Raw genomic sequence first — 22,242 nt, 5'->3', positions numbered from 1 at the left:
ATTTACGTGGAAATGTATTACTGATTTTTGTGTTTTTTAAGGAATCGCAAGGGACTGTTTCATACAGTATACTTGAAAATGAAATGATGAAAGACATATTTATTTAGACACAGGGGGAGGGTCATTTCATTATGAAAAAATTTGGCAGTGGTTTTCACCAACAGATGTTATAAGCTACTGAAATCCTTGCATCTGATTGGCTCAGAACAATATAAAAGTGACAAAATTCTTCCTTTGAATGCTCCCTGGTTATCATAGTGAGATATAAACAACCTGAATAAAATCTTAAAATGCTCGTCTTACATCAGTTGTTTTAAATTACTTCCAGTAGGAATTAAGTTGCCCTGATAATACCCGATCGGATCGTTTGTAAAAAAAATCGTGATCAAATCCGTCTAATCGAACTTTCATTTTAATCTTCCTTTCATGATGTCATGTATTGCACAAACATTCTATTCAAATTCAAATATATACACAACATAATAATTTTGTTAAAAAGGATTAGGTAAAAAATGTCAAAAATTGGGTCACAAAGGAACATGCTTGTTTGTTGGGAGACGGAAATGATGAAGCATTTTTACACGTCGAAATTGTGAAAAATGTACACGTTGGTTTACCGAATAGAAATGCTTGTTACTCTCTTTAAGTTTAAGCCAAAAATTGTACAAGCCCCCAACCTCTTTAAGAGTGCATCTTTAACCTGCAGATCGATATTGAATAGAATATTGGATAAAGTGATAAAAAAATCTTCCCAAAATGTATGCAATAAAAGCATTAATTTAAAGTAATCATGACGGGATAAAAAAATACGTCTTGTTTCACAAGCAATTTATCGTTTGCCTAAGTAGTTATCAAGCAACCTTCTAATTATATCTTTTTAAATTCAAAGGAGAATGAAACCTTTGGAATAAGATAGCTTGTGTGAAAACAGAAAAATCAAAGAAACAGATCAACGAAAGTTTGAGAAAAATCGGACAAATAATGAGAAAGTTATGAGCATTTGAATATTGCGATCACTAATGCTATGGAGATCCTCACATTGACAATGCAACAAAGATGAGTGATGTCACTTGTGAACAACTCTCCCCATTACTTAAGTATATATTTCACTTAAACTGCCTCTTTTATCACATCTATCAGTAGATCATGTGTTCTTTCTATCGGAGGGTATGTAATACACATTTTTTAAAAATACATCATGGATAAAGAGTTTGTATCTCCATAAGAAAAATAAAAAAAAGAGCCTTTTGGGGGGTATTTTATAGTCCATCAAAGGGAAAGTTGTTCACATGTGACATCGTACATCATTGTCGCATTGCCAATGGGAGGATCTCCATAGCATTAGTGATTAGTGGAGCGTTGTGGCCCAGTGGATAACTCTTCTGACTTTGAAACAGAGGGTCGTGGGTTCGAATCCCAGCCATGGCGTAATTTCCTTCAGCAAAAAATTTATCCACGTTGTGCTGCACTCGACCCAGGTGAGGTAAATGGGTACCCGGCAGGATTAATTCCTCGAATGCATGAGCGCTGAAATGCAGCTCGAGCTAAAGCCGGGGTAATAATAATAATAACAACGCGCCTCGGAATAGAATATTTCTAGATAGATGGCGCTATATAAATGCCTATTATTATTATCATTATTATAGCAATATTAAAATGCTCATAACTTTCTCATTATTTGTCAAATTTTTCTCAAACTTTCTTTGTTCTTATTCTTTGATTTTTCTGTTTCGACACAAGCCTACTTGTTCCAAAGGTTTCATTCCCCTTTAAGTAGATTAAAGGGGGCGCGGAATGATGTTCATAGCGTGTGCATGAAGGAAGGGGGGGGGGGGGCTGAACATGTTCTAAATTACAATTTTAATAGTTATCTTTTTTGTACACGTTTACTGAAAATTGCGGGGGCTGAAGCCCCCATTCCATGTACAATTCCACGGCGCGGCGCCTCCTGACTTTCATAGTGTATACACCGATATGCCTATACTAAGAAAAGAAAACGAAGAAATTCAATTTATGGAGGCGCCTTTGTGTGAATGCGTCAAATTTGCTATCTACAATGCGCCATTAGAATCATACCCGCCTTGATGAAAATGAAATAAGATGGATACAATCAGAAAATTTGTATGTATAGCATGGTAGAAAAAGACACATTAGATACAAGTACATTATAAGAAGAATATTCCGGTATAAAGATAATATGTACAAACTCATAAATATCATCGAGAAGTGCAATACTTATTTTTTTTTTTTTTTTGATTATCACAACTCGAGTGTTGTTTCACAAAATGTAGGCCAACACTCTTTACAAAATAAACATAACAACATTACCGAGTCGGATTATCCCCAAAACCGAGTCTGTTGGTGCCACACTTCGTTCATGGTAAATAACCACCAGGAATAAGGTTCGGTGTAACAAAAAAGGTCGTATCAAACCTGAGCATATCCGACAAGTTTTCTTGATTCTGGTTTGATGAGAAGCACTGGTCCCTTCGGTAATTGTCGGGTTAAAACATCCGACAAGTCCTTACATTAAAATCTATGATCCCCTGAGTGCAACGACCTAATCTGACATTCTTATAGACTAGACGAAATTGATCCGTCCTTGAAAAAAAATGCCCCCAAATAGCCCTCATATTTCTTAAAAGATCCCCGTATATTCGTGAAGATTTCAATGTCCAGTATCATTTCGAATGATCGGAAAGAGTGGAGAATCCCACGTTAAGAAGAGAGATATTATATTCTAAATTATCTTCGAAGTTTGCAATATGATTTAGTTCTATACGAGATGGAATACACAATTTGTCATGACGAGGCCTATACCACCAAATGTCATCTATAATACCTACACGTAGTTCCCACCGTCACGATTGACACCGTGGTCTTCACCATGCTAACCGTGGAATGATCATATTAATCTTATCCGATCGTATCATATCGTATCAAATCAGTCGTGGCGATCGTATTGATCTAATACCTCTTTCCCATTGTCGAGCGATCGCATTTACGAAAGCCACGATTGGCCTATCGTATAAACTAGTCGCGATAATTTTTGAATCATTCATTTTTTTTCTACGATCGATACGATTGCCACGAAAATGATGTGATATGAACTGATACGATCTGATATGACCTGTTACGATTACGCCACAATTAAGAGGACAGTTGCATTCGCGGTGCGAATCGTGAAAGTTGGAATTAGGTATTGTTCATTATTTTCGCGATCAGCTAAGAAAAGTCAATGATGGATTTCGTAACGGATCACACAACATTGGGAACGAGGCATTAGCGTTCCCAGAAGAAGACATTTCGGACAACAAACAATAAAACAATGACAAGTCATTTTTTTATGGTCTGAAGCACAGGGGACCGTTTCATGAAAGTTATCAGCACTGACAAGATGTCTTTCTCCGACAGTTACCAATAACAGTCAGAGGCCAGAGCTTCTCGGTCAATCAAAACCAAGGATTTCATTAAAATAGTCAGCACTGACAATTTAGTCAGTGCTGACAACTTTCATTAAACACCCCCTTGGTTTCTTCATTGTTATGCCATCCACTGCGACGTCATCTGGGAACGCTATTTATGCTTAATATAACCCTAGCTCCAAACATGGGTAAAATACCTTGGGCTGATTTTACCCATAATTAAAGTGCAAGTTCTCTCTGACGATAAGTAGGTTCTATTAAAGCTGAAAAAATGAGAAAATAACGGCGACGGTTTTACGAAAATCCATCAAATATTTTAGGACGTCATATGCGAGCAGCCAACCCATAGGTCTTTGTAATGCGAGTTCCACCCTTTTCATTCTTTAATAATTCATTGTGATTAATTTTGATACAATCCAAACTATTCATCTCATGATAGATTTACTGAATAGACAGTTAAAAGAGCATATCTAATTTTCGGAGAAAATTACACTTTATGAAATTCGGGGTGTTGCTCGCATGTGACTTTACAAAACCCAAACTGATAATTATTAACCATAACTCCCAATTCTTCGACAGAATTCCGCCAAACCTTTGATTATAGTACTCTAAGGCTTGGTCCCACTGCACTTACGGATGCAGAGAGGATGTAAAACGGAAGAGAATCTTGCCATCCGTTGGTAAACGTTATGTACCCGTTGTGTACTCTTTGCACAGTGTTTCATACGCTCTATCCATCGAGCATCCGTCCTCTGTGATTTCATTTTTCGCCCATTTTGTCCATTGTCTAGAGCGGATGAAAACGGATGGAGCCAACCCGAAATGTTGCTTGTCGGCTGTATCCGTTATACATTGATTTTGTGTCCGTCAGCCGGTGGGACCAGGCCTTTACGTCGGGGTTGAACAACCACTTTAATCCGGGTGTCAGCATGATAAATAAAACCTGTTGCCATGGCGGGTCAGGTTCACATTGTTATAGCAAGTTTTATTTATTCAGGCCTAAGTTTATGAAACAGTGCAAGCAACCACTACGCAGATGCTTTCTGGAACACTGGGAATCTATTGTCAAAATCCCTTCGTAATAAAAGGCAGCCTCTGTCGAAAATCGGTGTATCAGAACAGCAGTGTCGTCCCGGACTCTGGACAAACGACAGATCTGCAACTTTTCGTCAGCTCCGAATCTTAGAACGATCTGCTGTCCCGGTTCACCAATTTTCGACAATGACCTCTTAGCGGATCATTGTAATTCGACAGGCATTTCCAATAGATTCCTAACGTTCCAGAAAACGTCTGCGTAGTGTTTTCAAAACCTCGCTATTTTCTTAGATTCTTAGACGTAACTCACTCCCATGTCCGTAACCTTGATAACGAGCGAGATCTGTAAGTTTGTAAGCTAGAAAAAAGGGGGAAGGAAACCTCTATGAGTTCCCCTTCAAATACATTTGGATCCTGAGGTATTACAGCTTGTTCGCACTCGTGTTTAGTGAAGTGTGGATTCTTGATCCTCCAATAAGTCGGTGGAATAGGCGCTGTGTTCAGTCCTATGGTATCGCTAAAAGGATAACGAGTATCCGTCATCCGTGTTTCTTTTCCCTGTAATCCTTTGGATCATCTGGAAACAGAAGAGAAAATGCAATTATTAGATTCAATTGATAATCATTGTCCATTTACCTTTGTTTCCATGGTTATACTATTACAAAATAATGTTAAGTCTTTGCTGTCAAATAAAATCAATGCTAGGACAGAATTGGAACCCACGACTCTCTGATTAAAAGACAAGAGTCCGAACAAAAAGACCACAACGCTTAGTAAACTAAAGTGGAATAGCACAGAACAAGAAAGAAAAGAAACAAGCCCATTTCATACATTCCCATGTCTTGAAAATCGTATTCCCTTTTGTCTAATGAAAGGTAAATGTATATTTCCTCAAAAATTGCGCCAAAATGTGAGCAAAAATAAGCAATTTCCGCTACACGACGCACGGCGGACCCAAGAACGTAGAAAATGTATTGTGAATTGCCCTTCATGACAAAAAACAACCAAGAAGTCTTTGTCAAAAATCGTTAAATCATAGCCGCACTTTTAAGTTCGTCCAGGAATCTGGATAAACGACTTATTTGCAATTTTTCGTCAGCTGAAGACGACACTGCTGTTTCGGTTCACCAATTTCCGACAAAGACCTCCCAGCTGCTCTTTGTCCTTTGACGGGCATTTCCAATACGTTGACCGTGTTCCTGAATCCGCCGTGCATCGATGTGCGAATACTCCCTAATAACATTATTGAGTCCTCCACAATTTAAGCCTACGCTTGAAAACCACGGACTTGGTAACTGAATACCACGTGGTTGACGAGACCCACTCAAAGAGGGCTTGGAGGTCGATAAAGAACTCTCGGTCGCGAAAAACATCCCCAACAGCAGTCGACAGGGTTAAGAGACAAGACGAATTCAAACAAACATCTCATTGACGAGTATCTAGCTTTTGCTAGCTCCTAAAATCTTTTTATGCATACTGCAAAAAATATCATGTATGTAGGCCTATGTGAATATGATATTATGTTAAATTTATCAGTTGTATCTCACTTTTCTCGTCACATGATTACGTATTAACAGCAGGTGTATTCCGTATCTATAGAAAAGAAACTGATTAATTTTTGTTTTTTATATCATATAGGCCATCTTCCCCTGTTGAAATAACCTAGCACACCCGGTGTAGGGCTCATATTTTGAAGGTGTGTGGAGCCGTGTTATGTGCAAACGCCGGGATATGTGCAAACAACGGTATATGTGCAAAATTTCGCCGGGATTTGTGCAAACAACGGTATTTGTGCAAACGCCACGCCGGGAAATGTGCAAATCTGTCAAAATTTATTAACGGCATCTGTGCAAACGTGACGACGGGATATGTACAAATGAACAATTTTCACGGGAAATGTGCAAACCTCCGGGATATGTGCAAATCACTGTTTTTATCAATATTAAGTCTATTTCTCATGAAATGTGTCATAACATTAACATGTCGCAAAAGGAAGCTACAGTGCCATCGGCAATGTAACGCTTTTCAAAGAGGCGGCGGGGGGGGGGGGGGTGTTACACCCACAAATGTAATAAACGCCCACAAATGCAATAACGCCCACAAATGTAATAATACTTTACCCACAAATGTAATAACACTTTAGACACAAATGTAATACTTTCACCCACAAATGTAAAAATGCACTTTATACACAAATGTAATAATGACTTTACCCACACATGTAATAAATTTGAAGGGATTTTTCGCGAATCTGTTCTGAACTAAAACCCTATAGTAATACGTTCATATAGCGCAAAGTCAGTCTTTTTTCTCCAGACCCAGTTATATAAAACATTTAAACAATCTTCCAAACAAATGAAAATTAATTTATTCTTAATGTTAAATAACTGTTGTTGGTGTTTTAGCTTTTACGGCGTGTATCATTCTAAAATAGAAGTATAGCGTAGTCTTTCCTCCAGACCCAGTTATAAAAAATCATTAAAAACAAAACGACAACAAAAAAGACCTTGCAATCTTATCAACACTGAATAGCATGGAAATATGGTGTAGTCTTTGCTCCAGACCCGGTAATTTCAAAATAGCAAATGATAAAAAACAATAAAAACAAACAAACGATATTAAGAAAGACCCCACAATCCCAATGATGTCGAATAACTTGAAAATATAGCGTAGTCTTTCCTCAAGACCCAATTATTTCAAAATAACAAATCACAAAAGATAGATAATAATAAAACAAGAACCCCACAATCTTATTGATGTTGAATAATGTTATGTAGTATGTATTTAACTTCCTGTTATCCTTTCAGTCATTCACCTTCACTTGTTTACAAACTCCCCCAATGTCATCTAAGAATCCCCAAACCCCCCAAGACCATTTAACTCCTAAACCTTGACCATAAAATGACCAACCCTCAGTGACGTCAGGTTACTTCATGGAAGAAGTATGACTCACACTCCCAGCCCCAGTCACTTGCACAGAGCATCGCCACACCCATTATACCAGAGAAAGTTTGATAGACAGTTACCTGTAGACCAATCAGATCAAGTTTAGATCACTCCCATCTTAAATTGTCACACCCCAAAACTCATGATATAAATAAGACTTCTTGATTATTAGAGATACAATATACAGAAGAGAATACCAACGATAGAATACTAGACCCACACGAATCCTGACTGACTGACTTCAAGACTTAGATGTCCATCCAGTATTAATTTAACTTCACTTCGATTCTTAATCTTATACTTCGAAATTATTTTATATTCATCGTCTTCTATAATATCTGAATCTTCATGTACTTCGAACTGTAGCTGAATATTGATGATTAAATACCTAGTGATTTGAACTGTATAACTTTCTGCAAAGTTTCCTTATTACGCTTCCCTTCAATAATCACCAATCCCATCCCAACATAACAATAACATGAAAATAAATGCAGTCTTTCCTCTAGACCCAGATATTTCAAACAACAAATACAAAAAATACAAAAAAATATATAAAAAAACAAAGACCCCGCAATCTTATTGATGTTGAAAAACATGGAAATAACGTGTAGTCTCCCCTCCACACCCACTTATTTCAAAATTACAAACCTTTTTTTTTAAGTGAAAAAAAAGTAACAAAGACCCCATTATCTTATTAATGCTAAATAACTGTGTGTGTGTGTGTATTTGAGTTTTGTCAGACGTGTAACAATCAGATATGATTATTTACGTCTGGGACCGACCTTTAACGTCACCATCTGAAAGACGTGACCAGGGCTCGAACCTCTGCATCAATTTGTAACTTCCCCACATAGCTTAGACTACAGGCGCACGCCACAACGCCCAGTGGAGACATGGAGAAATGGCGTAGTCTTTCTTCCAGACCCAATTATTTAAAAATAACAAAACAATACAATATAACCCAACAATCTTTAAACTAAGAACCTGTAATAAGATTAAGGTTTAGAGAGTTTTCTTTATTCCAGACCTTGTCATTTTCAAAATTAAGATAATGAAATATTCATTTAACTAAGACTCAATCATGTTCTTGTGCCTGTTCAACATGAATAAGATGATCGGGGGAGCATTTCATCAACATCAGTTATGTCCGACAAGTTGTCAGATCTGACAACCTTCCTTGATGTCGATTGGCTAAGAAGCAGTGCTACCATGGTAAGTGTCGGATAAAACGTCTGACAACTCCTTTCATGAAATGCTCCCCGGGCTCTTAGTTTTGAAGATTTTATTTTTAATTAGAAATTAGAAACAAGATCTTAGGCTGGAAGAGGGTTTTAATTTTAAATGTTGGTTTTCTTGTTCTGTTTCTTTTGTCTGGTAAAACTAAGTATGTGTTATCATAGTTTGGAAGATGCGGGGTCTAAGTTTTATGATTATGTTTCACTTAATTTGTATTTTAAAAAGAACTGGGTGTGGGGTAAAGACAAAAAAACGCTCGAAACCCAAGCATTTTAACTGGGTTTAATTTGGAAGATTGGTCTTAGCTTTAATTTTTTTTAAATAACCGGGTCTAGACGAAAGACTAAGCTTAACACTCGTGTTATTCCATAGGAATAAGAATATGACAGGGTCTAAAGTTGTTAAGATTGTTTAAATCATTTTTTAAATTACTGGGTCTGGAATAAAGACAACGCTCTAAACATGTGCTTTTGTACATGGTCTTAGTTTGGAGGATTGTTGGATCTTAGATTCGTTTTTTTTTTTTGGGGGGGGGTGTGTTTAATTGCTTTTTATGCCACCGCAGACGAAGTCCGGAGGGGGCATTAAGCGTTGCCCATCAGTCTTACTCATGAAATATTTAACAGATTAAACAAAAAATTGGGTGTGTAGGTAGATGACACCAAATACAGGCTAAGTTCGACTTCGGAGTCTGCAGGTCAAAGGTCACAGCTCACTATATATGCGAGTTGGTTCAAAGGTCTAAATTTGTTCATTATATATAAGCATATTGGTTTCTGCACGTCAAATTTCTAGTTTATTTTTTGAAATAACCGTGTCTGGAAGAAAGTCTACAATCGTTCTTCATGTTATCCATAATGTATCAAATTTTATAACCACAAAAATAAGACAAATTAATCATAGGCGAATATATTCATATCTGAATGGTTCACGCCTTAAAACCCACGATAACAACAACAACGTTATTCCACAGGAATTAGATTATCGGGTATTCGTTTTAAAATATTTTCAAAAACTATTCTTTTTAAATAATAACCAAGTCTGGAGAAGGAATATTTGCTTTACCAATGCATTATTACAATGTTTTGTAGGGGTCTTAGTTTGTATTAAAAAAAAAATGGGTGTGGGGTAAAGACAACGCTCGAAACCCATATTTTTTTACTAGTTGGTGTAAATTTTGAAGATTGATCTTAGATTTGAAGTTTTTTTTTAATTCATTTTTTAAATAACTGGATCTGGAGGAAAGAATACTTTTTTAAACTCGTGTTATTCCACAAGGATAAGAATATGATAGGGTCTTACTTTAAAAGATTTATTTTCGTAATATTTTAATGACTAGGTCTGGAATAAAGACAACACTCTAAACCTCTGTTTTATTACAGGTTCTTAGTTTGAAGGATTGTTTGGTCTTAGATTTTGAGTTTTTTTAATTATTACTATTAGCGTTATTTTGAAAAAAAATAACTGGTCTTGCTGAAAGACTAGGCTTTATTTCCATGTTATACAGCATAGATAAAATGATGAGGTCTATGTACTTTTTTTTAATTGTGATTTATAATTTTGAAATAACATGGTTTGGAGGAAAGACTACGCTATATTTCCATGTTATTCAACATTAATAAGAGTTTGTGATCTTTATATTGGTTTTGGTATTGTTATTTATCATTTTGAAATAACTGGGTTTGGAGGAAAGGCTGCTATATTTTCATGTTATTCAACATTACCAACATAATCATTTTAACAGTAATGTTATGAAACATTTCATGAGAAATGGCCTTGATATTGATAAAAACAGTGATTTGCACATATCCCGGAGGTTTGCACATTTCCCGTGAAAATTGTTCATTTGCACATATACCGTCGTCACGTTTGCACAGATGCCGTTGATAAATTTTGACAGAGTTGCACATTTCCTGGCGTGGCGTTTGCACAAATACCGTTGTTTGCACAAATCCCGGCGAAATTTTGCACATATACCGTTGTTTGCACATATCCCGGCGTTTGCACATAACACGGCTCCACAAGGTGTCAATAATAACCGATTTCTGCGTTTTATCCGGTGAACAATCAAAACTGGTTAAAAAAAAATCGGTGTTGATTTTGCTTGATCATGTTGACTCTTAATCCTACGGTCGATAGTTCTCAACCCAACTGAGAACAGAATTTAAAAAAGTGTTAAATACTGATCGCAGGAGTGTTTCATAAAACAACAATTTGCTCTGAACCAATCCGATTAAAGGATTTCAGTAGCTTATAACAATAGCCACTGATTAAAAATCCCTGACTATTTGTATCATGAAACGCTCCCCCGAAATAAACGCGTATAAATCAGCGGATAGTTTTTAAGTGCCACATCGACAGATCTTAAGTGGGGTTATCTTCCCGATGCTCGCAATCAACGGGGAGCGCGAAAAGCAATTAAATTTTGATTTACGGTCGTGAGATGGGTGTTTACAATCAGTCTTCGAGCACAAGTGGTTGAACTGTCAAGCTCTAATTGGAAATGAAAAGACAAAATATCTCCTCAATCAGTCTACCGTCTTTACTACTAGCGTACGGGGGGGGGGGCGCTTTGGGGTCATGGACCTCCAAAAGGTCTAACGATTTTTCCTCGTTTGCAACGCTCGCTCGCAGCTTTTAAAGAAAGTTTTTCCCATTGCCATGAGTACGCCGGCTTTCAGGATTTAGATTTCGGTAGCATTTTTCATTATAGGGGTGGGGTGAATAAACAGAGTTGGCCTGATGAGTTGGCAAAAAAAGGTTTCCATTTCTTGAAAATTAATGTTGATGAATCGTTGTTTAAAGTCTTTATTCGACCGATGTTAGGAGTATGAAATACAATTAAACATTTGTTTAAACCCATAGGTTTACTGAAAAATCAGCAACAATTTGAATAGAGTAAGATTGATTTTTGTAATTATTCAGAGATAGGATTTCCAAAATATTTTTTCAACTACATGTGCATGCGATAAAGTTACCCCAGCGTTTAGGAGAGTTTCTCTGGATTGAGAAACGATATATGAAATGTAATGAATCCGGTGAGTCAACATCCAAGAACGATCGATGATTGTAGATTGTAGGGTAATTATTCAAGGCAGGGAATCACACTTCTATCATTATTTTGGGTCTCGTTTTCTCGTCGATGGAAATTTCATTTCAAGATTATTCGGAATGTGTGGTCAGTTCAATATGTAAAATAATTATTTATCGATTTTAGTAAGTAGAAGTAGTTAAATGAATAGAAGCAGAAGTAGTAGTAGTAGTAGTAGTAGTAGTAGTAGTAGTAGTAGTAGTAGTAGTAGTATTAGTAGTAGTAGTAGTAGTAGTAGTATTAGCAGTAGTACTAGTTTAGCAGCAGTATTATTATTATTATTATTAGTAGTAGTAGTAGTAGTAGTAGTAGTAGTAGTAGTAGTAGCAGCAGTAGTACTAGTTTAGCAGCAGTATTAGTAGTAGTAGTAGAAGTAGTAGTAGTAGTAGTATTAGCAGTAGTAGTATTAGCAGTAGTAGTAGTAGCAGTAGCAGTAGTAGTAGTAGTGCAGTAAATAGGAAGAAGCGTGGTAGTGGTTATCATAGAAGTAGTAGTAGAAACAGTAGTAGTAGTAGTAGTAGTAGTAGTATGGTAGTAGTAGTAGTAGTAGTAGTAGTAGTAGTAGTAGTAGTAGAAGTAGTAGTAGAAACAGTAGTAGTAGCAGCAGTATTAGTGTAGTAGTAGTTGTAGTAGTAGTTGTAGTAGTAGTAGTAGTAGCACTAGCAGTAGTAATCTAAATCGTCTTCAAGTGCTGGTACAAATAGTAGAATTAATAAGAGTGCGCCGGTATAAGTAGTAGCATAATAGTAAAGGTTTAGTACTAGAAATAAGACGTATTGGCGTTTTCATTACCATTATCAAAATGCTAATCAAAATGTTACAATTGCACAGATTCCATCTTACAAAATATAGCGTGATCCGGGCATGAATAAAAGCAGTTAAACATGTGAAAGTATTCCTTGTTCCCACAAATAAGTGTAGGCTTTATGAAATCTCCTAGGTGATTGTGCCCTATTTGGTTATCGACAAGCGTTCCAAGGGAACCAACTCAAATCCAATTTTGATTACGGGGGAGATCCCGTATGAGTAACACCACCTGCACGGGTCGACTTGAATTAGTCTCCCCAAAGAGAAAATTCATCGTGATCGCGGATGGATTTTAAAGACAAAATGAGAACATGGAAAGACATCTCCTGATGTGATGTGGGCTTCAAATCATCCGTTGTCATGTCAATATGGATTTACGAAATCGCTGAAATGAGATATGATTCCCTATACGTCATGACATTTGCACATAATTGCTTTGTCTGGCGAATGAAATGTCTGGCTTTATCACATATGTTTTTTCTGACAATTTTTCCAAAATTAAAGTGATGAAGGCAAAGGAAAGACGGGTAAAGAAAATTAAAGATTGATATCAAGGATAGGGACATTATAACTATCATGAGATTCAAACATAGTAATACGCCAGAAGTATTTTAGCTTTCTTCTTCAATTTAGATTGATCGGACATTATCATGACAATGATTTGAAAAAGATTGTGTGCTTTCATGAGTAGACCTGTATCCAAGCTTATCATTTTTATTTTACTTAGACTTAATAGTAATAATAAACATCTTTTTCTTATGCGTATGTTAGAAGAAGGTCTCTCTATGCGCTTATTGATTTTTTTTAAATCGAATATTATACATGAGATTGTTCATTCATTTCTGCTTTATAACTAGGTTACAGTTGGCATCATCAATTATTTCCAGGCGCCAATATCGTCTCTGATTAAATGTTTGGGGCTGAAACAACATTCACTTATATATTCGGTATTATTATATCATAATTTCCTGGGTATTGTTCGAAAAAAAAATTAATTGAGCAGTGAATTTGTTCCTTGAATAAAGATAAAATACAACGGAGACCCTCTTTAATTTTGTCGGTTGGCAACCATATTCAGGCTCATCTAAATTATGAAGGACTGACCTAGAAACGTTTTACTGAAGCTGATAAATTTGAGAAAAAATGAATGGGCAAGTCAACCCTGTGCTTGTGATAAACAACTCACTGCCGACCCCTTTTTAGGACCTCTTACTCCATCTAATCAGAACCTAACGGACACTCATTTTATTTCCTACCGCCCGCCATTGATTTCCACCTAATTAGGTGGGCGGCGAAAACGTGTAGAGCAACAGTCGTCTGCTCACGCGCTATCCACAGGTAGGGGCAGCGGAAGCGTAGAAATCTGCGGAGCCGCGAGTTAATTAAGCGCACCATATTACAAGGAATTGCCGGAGCCACCAATAATAATTAAGGTCGTGTGTTTGATTTCCTGAAATAGGTCTAATCTTTTGTGTGGAGTAAAGAACACTCAACAACGTAATGAATTTGCTCTTACCCCGTCTCTTGCTAATGAAACCACCTTTTATATTCACTTGCATAATACATTACAGGTGGACATAATTTATATACAACGTTTTTATAAATAGTAGCCTTCAAAATACTCAGCAAAGGCTGACCTTGCGCAAGTATGGTACTACAGGAAATGTGTTATTGAAATATCAATTTGACCTTATCAATGCAGAGATTGAATGGTTAGAATAAGAAAACGTTAACTACCTTTTTAAGCTGCATATTGCAGTTAGGTTAAGACCAACCATTAATAACCTGTACTAGATATATGTACCAATAATAATAATTATACTGAGGCTCTAAAGTGCCATCGACTTGTCGAGATGACGACGTTGTCTCACCAAAACGACATATGAAAAAGCTGTTTATCGACAGAGCGAGATAAGTTATCTTGCCAAGTGGACTTATGAAAATGTTGTATGTCAACATGGCGCAATACGTTATCTCGCCAAGCCGACTCATACAAAGTAAATTGCGAGATTCGTTTGCAATTGGACGTGGTGCGTGCACGCTGTGGATATAAACTTAAAACTCGCCATTTTCTGTTTATGTCAACATGGCGAGATAACTTATTGCGCCATTAAGAATCAAGAGCAAGAAGAATAGAAGAAAGGGATATCAAACTTCGGATAACTTACTTTGTCTAGCGTGCTCTGTTCTTTCTTGTCCTCTAATGTAGTTTCCTCAATGAATCTTGTATAAGGCGGCAATGACTGGTGCCAATCTCTTCTGCAAGATGAAAATAAAAACATGTTTTTGTATACCAACGGAATATATAGCTACAACATGAATCATATACTTTTAATAAAGTATGTCCCTGCTGGTAAGATCACAGTATCACGCAATGTGCTCGCAGTGGGTTCACAGTGTGTTCAAAGTGGATTTTAAGTGTGTTCACAGTGTGTTCTCAAAAGTGTTAATAGTGTATTCTCAGTGTGTTGATAGTGTGTTCTCAGTGTGTTGACAGTGTGTTCTCAGTGTGTTGACAGGGTGTTCTCAGTGTGTTGACAGTGTGATCTCAGTTTGTTCACAGTGATTCTCAGTGTGTTCACAGTGTGTTCAAAGTGTATTTAAAGTGTGTTCACAGCATATTCTCAATGTGTTGATAGTGTATTCTCAGTGTGTTGACAGTGTGTTCTCAGTGTGTTGACAGTGTGTTCTCAGTGTGTTCACAGTGTGTTCAAAGTGCATTCAAAGTGTGCTCACATTGTGTACATAATATATTTACAAAGGGAAATATGTGAATATATCATTCGCAGTGGGATAATGTTTAACTGTAACAATGTAACATTAATTTTACATTTTTTATCCATTATTCTGCACTGTGGACACGGTGTGAGTTTCAAACATTGAGATCACAGAGTGAACTCTGTACATAATACGATTATCAGTATTATGTTGGGCCATTTTAACAGCGTAAACATGAATTCATATTATTTCCACAATGTAAACACACTATGAATACACTGTGAACCCACTGTGGAACGCTGTGTTCTCTTCGACAGAGATATCAGTGTCTTTTGGGCGGAGAAACTGATAAGTAACTGCTTGTTTGGTGGCGATTTGACTGCTGGAATGAAACCACTCAATAGAGCTTATTATAGGCGAATTTGATGACCCATATTTCTTAGGAAGTCACCAGGGTTATCCTAGATCATTACACGAAACAGTATATCTAAAGAAGATATGAAACTATTAGCACAATAAACGCTGACTAAGGCCACTCGTTGCGTTTGGTCATGAACACAGTCTGTATAATGCTGCCCACGCAGTCCTAAGCATAAAGGAATGGCCAGAGAATGCAATTTTTTTTTAAATACATCAAGTATGCCAAATTAAACTTAAAAAGTAAGCCCCAATTACAGAATATATCCATCTACAATTCGTCTACGATAATTATTTGGGTTATTGACTACTCTATTGACCCAATACAGTGCAGCCTAAAGAACACACAGTGCAAGTCCCTAATAATTTACGTGCATTCCATTGGTTGAAAAATATAGTTGTTACGATTGAACTTTTGATTTGTATTCGATCGCAACCGTTTCTGCAACGGATCCAGCACCTCTAATAGAACCCCAGTCATATCGACCTGGAAAACTGGCCCTTAGGTGCCATATTATACGCTACCGTCCGGTGAAAATTACCCGGAATAAGGTCCGATGTGATTACGTCTGAGTCAGATTTGACAATTTACCTATCCTATCGGAATTTTTTAAAAGCCACATCGCGATTAATGCATCAACAGACCAGGCTTTGGGTGAGTAAGGCCTGTTTTTTCGTACTGTTCGTAGCTCATTACTGTGTATATCGTTTATCTAATGAAGATGTGATCTATCAGAGTGCTATACTATATACCATTGTGTCATTTTCTTTAAAAGAAATGAAAGTGATTTATGCGGTGAACATTATGAGGCATGAGATGCATTATTTCATTCCCCTTTCTACATGTGTAATAAAAATGTTTTTATTCATCATGTTTTCTTAATTAATTGGAATTTATGGACTTCACATTGTATAGCATACGGGGACTTTTCAACTAAGACGTCACACATTAAAAACTCATAGCTCTCTTATTCTCGGAAAAAAATCAAACCCTCACCAATATTTTCTTGTTTCTATTTTTTTTTCCTGCTTTTCAAACCCAAACTAATCGTCGCAGTGAACTTTCCCTTTAATAGAAACCCGTTCCATTCGTGCATAAAGCCAGGGTACACCAAAACCGAATTCTCCCGAATACATTTGGATCGTGTCTAGCCGAATTCGGATGGTTTCGGTGGATTCGAATGTTCCCGAATCCTTCCTGAAATTTCTCGCATTCGCGGCGGGAGAACATTATACACCCGAAACCACCCGAATACGTGCATTCGGATGGATTCGCAGCTGATTCGGTTCCGGTGTAACCCTATCTTTAAGTCGAGCGTAACTTCACGAACATCTTATGAAACTTCCACCTGAACAACAATTTTTATTGTTGCTTTTTACAGCCTTCATCACCCGTAAGATATACGACATGTTTACACGGCCATTTTCGTGTCTACTTGGTCGATGCAAGGGTATAAATTATCTGGTACTTATTACATATTTTCCATCGCCTACAGAACATCATGTTTTCCATCGTCATCCGACGAGGACCATTAATTATGAGATTGAAAATGGCTTCAGGTTTCTTTCTAGAATACAGGGAGTTCGAATCACAATTTATAAGCAATGGATAATTTATGTCCATATTTCTCAAATCATTTCCATTAGGCTGATTATCAAAAAGCAAAGAAGACTAAATTTGTGAACATTCTCTTTCCAATATTAAACTAACTTCATGTACATTCGTTGTTGAACTGCTGGCCAACGTGGAGACATGATGTTACTCTGTCAAGGTTCTCTATCAGCTCTATCGCAGAAGTTCATGCCACCTTGTCTTAATCATGTGAAATACCTTGCCAATCTTTCAAAGTTTTTCAAACAATATAATGCCATGAGCTTGTTGAATTTTCCCTTTCGTATCGAGTCCCTGTTTCTGACAAAAATACAGTCTCCAGCTGTCTACACTTGTTAAATATAAAGCAATTAACCTAAACCACAGCGGACCGAAATGAAAACATAAACCTAGAGAAACTATGGATTGTTCTGAACGAAATACCTTTGGGAAAATAGCGTTCGTTGTTCCCCTGTCCTCTTTTCCCCCTTCCGAATACATGTCGTATTTATATCGCTGGTGACACACGGGAAAAAAGGTGGTCGCGAAACCCAAAACCAACCACCGATCATGTTATCGATTTATTCATGTGCAATCGATCGTTCGAGATGTGTATCTCGTAAGTGTAGACGTGGAATTGGACACCGCCGAGCTAGGGGGCACACTCAGTTCGCTAGAATTTAGCTATCTTGCGTTCGTTTTTCAAGCCTTTGCTGCCTCGCATCTAGCTCCGAATTGCCTCACTTCGTTAACACCATCACATTCCTTCATGAAGTAGATATTTTCTGTTTATCAATGTTCCTCGACAGCTCCATTAATATTCCCACCTGTGTCCCAGCACTTTAACCCCATACATAAATCGATTGGATTAATAGTATATATGCAAGTTCTCTTCCGTATAGGGGATGTGCAACAGAGGCTGGGGCGACCCCAAGTACTAAATAAAGAAACAAAGAGTACACAAAACCAACAAAATGCACAAAAAAGAGAAAAGAAAGGAAAATACCCACCCCCCCCCCCCCAAAAAAAAAAGAAGGAAGAAAGGAAAAAAAGAGCGCTATCGGTCGTGAAAGTCCATAGTGCTCCTGTAATAATTCTAGATAATAGGCCTAGTTGCCCCTCCACCTATCACAAAATCCTAACACCACTCCAGTATTTAAGTTATAGCTATACACTACAATAAAAAACTATTAAAAATACTGGAAACCAAATATGCCACAGCCTGCCCCCGGTTATTTCATTAACTGAGGCGCAGGCCTCGCTGAAATAATTAACGTGGTATCATTATATGATTAGAAAATCCCATTAAAGTTCGAAACTTTTGGAGGAGCATTTAAGCCAAATAGGACCACACAGTTCGGACAGGGGTTAAAAAGGATTCTTCAATACGGAGAGAAAATTAATATGATAAGAAATCATAAAATCACTTTTATTTTGTCATTTTTAGGTGTTTTTTTTCGTTTATAATAATCCGAGTTATGTGTGGAGCAATTACAAAATAAAGGTAGCATGAAATTATTTAATATTCTGCATTGGTATTGTGAATCTATTACATGTACGATGTCTAGTTCACACTCTCACCCGTTTCACCCACCTGTGGTCTCCGAGATAGTCAGATTTATACAGTATTCCTCGACAGCAGCTTAGATTGTATTATATCGATTTAAGTCCAAGGCCGATTTCAATCTCAAACATTTGCCTATGGGGCTCCTTCTTCTTGAATGAAATCGGATCGACCTGTATGATATTACAATCATAAGCTCTCCATATTGGTCGATATACTCGGTCACAGTATTTTTGTCCAACTTGTTTTGCCCCTACCCCTTTCTCCCTCCCTCTTTTTTTGTTTGTTTGTTTCTATCTTTTTTTCTTTCTTTCCTTTTTTCTTTGTTTGTTTTTTCTCTCTTTTTTGTTTGTTTCTTTCTTTCTTACTATTTTCTTCTTTCTATCATTCATTCTTTCCTTCTTTATTTATTTTTCTCTTTCCTTTTTACTTTCTATCTTACTTTTTTTCTTTGGGCTCCTCGTATTTCCGTTTTAACATATCTATGGACATCATGTTTTCGTTACTCTCGGTGATATTGTAGCGGATCCAGGATACGGCCAAATTTGTTTGTTCTGTGTTTTTTCTTACTTGCTTGTTATTATTGAATAATAAATCGTGAATCCGCCCCTTGTAGGAACACTAAAGTTTTCTTGCCCAACGTTTCTTATCTGAAGCCCCCCCCCCTCTCTCTCTCTCTCTCTCCCTCTCCGCAGTTCTCTGCCAGTTTTTCTTTCTCCTCTTTCTCCCTCTACATCTCTGCGGCTCCCCTCCTCGCGCGCTTCACCCTCGCACCCTCTGAACCTGTCTTACCCTCCTCTATTTAAGGGGCTGGTCCTTCAACATTATCATCCCTTCGATTAGCATTGATATTCTGATGAAGATCTACCGAGGGGAGTTTGGGTATTTTTTCCGACTTAAAAGGTTTCTATCGATTTTGCATTTACTAGATGCCTGCAGTGATAAGGGGTTTCAAGAGACTACGATGTTGTTGTTGTTTCTGTACCTTACTTGATACAAATATAATGCTGCTGCAATACGCCGCTTCCGCTCTTATTGATGGAAGCAGTCACACCAAAAGACTCTAACAGACCAATGATATGCAATTGAAAATAGCGGAATGAATTGGATCGGTCTGGAGTCAGTTTCCTCGATGTGACTGCGGCAACGGTCCTGGTCAGATTTCTGAGCAATGCAAATTGTTTTGATTTTGCTCAGTGGTGCTGGTCCAATATCTGATGAAAGATACTTTCTTGTCTTTGATGTTTTTTTAGCATTTAGCAGTTTTCATAATTTTCGCCAGTCAATCGGCGAGAACCAGGAGCACTCATTTATCTTTTTCAAAGATTTTATAAGATTTTACTTTTGATTTGCGTCCTGATGACAAATACACACCGTTTATCGTCACAATCGTATTTCAAATAGCTTGACATAATTTTTCAATTTGCAATAAACCTGACAAAAACACTTCAAAACACCTAAATGCCAAAAGCCAAAGAGCCCCCCCCCCCCCGAAAAAAGTGTATTGCTCCCAAATGAAGGATATTTGGGAGCGATAAACTTTCTTTTCTATTTGCTTGTATTTTTTTCTGACAATACCCTAAAAAACCCTCAGCAACCTCAACTAAAAATAATCGTTTCCAGGGCCCTGAAAGAGATATTTCAATTGCTTCATAATAATTTTGCATACGAATTAAAGTAAAAAAAATTAATATCTTACTTTTTAGCATTGTAGATAATCAGTACGGTGATATAAACCAGAAGGACTGCTACGAAGGCTACCGTTATCCATAGAGCAGCATGGTTGATGTTAGCCTCAGTCACAAGCCCTTCGTTTCGTTTACGATGAACTGGTGCTTCTTGAAATGTGATAAAAAGAAGAGCATTGTTTGAAATATATTAACGTTATGATTTGATTCCATCTTGGCTCAATAGTTTAAACCATTGATATTGTTTTTGAATTTCCATCGGCATATTTTCCCCAATGAAAGGAGGCCTATTATACTTAAAGCTACGAAACGTGTTTTCGATGTTTATTGAGTGCTCGGATAGAACCCGTTTAAATCCTAAATAGAAACAAAATATGGCATGCAACATTGTAGAAAGGCATATAAGAGATATATATCTATTTGGAAGGCTTGACAAATTCATTATGGACGTATCTTTTCATTTCAGTTTATCTTAAATTCTCCGCCGACTTATGTAACCGTTCCTGACCGTACAGATGGATACTATATAACACCAGATTAACGCATTAAACTTAAACATCCACAAATCTATTGGTGGTAACAAGTCGAACATATTACATAACTCGGACTGAACTTATTACCAGGCATTTCGTCACCCTCATCACTGGTCCAATCTTCCAATTCTGTTGATTTAGAATCCTCTGAAGAAGCTGAAGCTGTACGTCCTCCCTTGTGTGAAGCTTTTTTAGAAGACGCCGGATATCCGTCCGATTCAGTGGAATCGTAATGCGTATCCGTATATTCGATAACCGTTACCTTTTCTGTTGCTGACGTCGTGTGAAACACATCGCTTTGTCTGTGCCTCAGCTCTGTCAGAGGGAACGCTGAAGACGTTTCCAAAGTTCTTTCTAAATCTAACGTGGTTTTAACAGCTGGGGCGCCCTCTTCATAAGGTACAGTTCTCCTAACCTCTACGTAATCTGTTTCTTGTGTATGTGTCAATAGCACAGTGTGAATTAAAGGCGCGTTGGAGCTCACCGGGGCTGAGTCACTTGATGAGTCTGTCGTTTGTTCATGTAATGACAAAGTTTCACTCCGAATATAGTCATTTGGATCCAATGTGGTGACGTCATAATGAATGTCTTTTCCTGTGACAACATCAGGCGAATATGTAGGCACATTGGGCGTTCCAATGTCTGTTGCTGCAGCTATATAGATAAACATGAAATTAGGAAAAAGCTATTTTAAAGAGCAAAATAATGGCATGGCACTTAATTTTTTTTTTACTGTTGACAATTAGGTGACAGATTTTTATACTCAAATCAATTATTCAGTTAACCCAATGTAACCTTGGCTGGGTTTAACTTAGACAAAACTTTTATGGATTGAAATTTGCAAAATTATTTGTCGATGCAAATCATTATAATTGTTTGTCCCGCAAATTATTATTTTTTTCGATGAAATTAAACTGAAAAAAAAATCGTTGGCGCAATCAGTTTGCCGCCATAAAACCAAATTTTGATAAATATTCTTACCTTGAAAAACTTGTCTGCGTTTATAATTACTTAGGTTTTTACTAGGTCCTAAGTTTGGATCTTTTTATTCATGTGCTAGCAGAAGATTAAGAAAAGAACCCCGTAGGGACTTCATTAAAAAAAAATAGAAATAAAAGCTATAGAAAAACACCCGTCTATGACAATATATGAAGCTTCAGTCTCTCCAAGGGCCCGTTTGCAGAAAGTTTT

At 37.1% G+C, this 22,242-nt stretch overlaps 1 pseudogene; it reads right to left on the bottom strand.

Moving 5' to 3' along the window:
• Positions 1 to 2,260: 2,260 nt before the first annotated feature.
• Positions 2,261 to 21,721, bottom strand: LOC129275688 (uncharacterized; annotated as a pseudogene).
• Positions 21,722 to 22,242: the final 521 nt, after the last annotated feature.

This window comes from Lytechinus pictus, chromosome 14 (genome assembly GCF_037042905.1).
Source record: "Lytechinus pictus isolate F3 Inbred chromosome 14, Lp3.0, whole genome shotgun sequence".
Lineage (NCBI taxonomy): Eukaryota > Metazoa > Echinodermata > Echinoidea > Temnopleuroida > Toxopneustidae > Lytechinus > Lytechinus pictus.
This window is presented reverse-complemented; position numbering and strand designations above follow the sequence as displayed.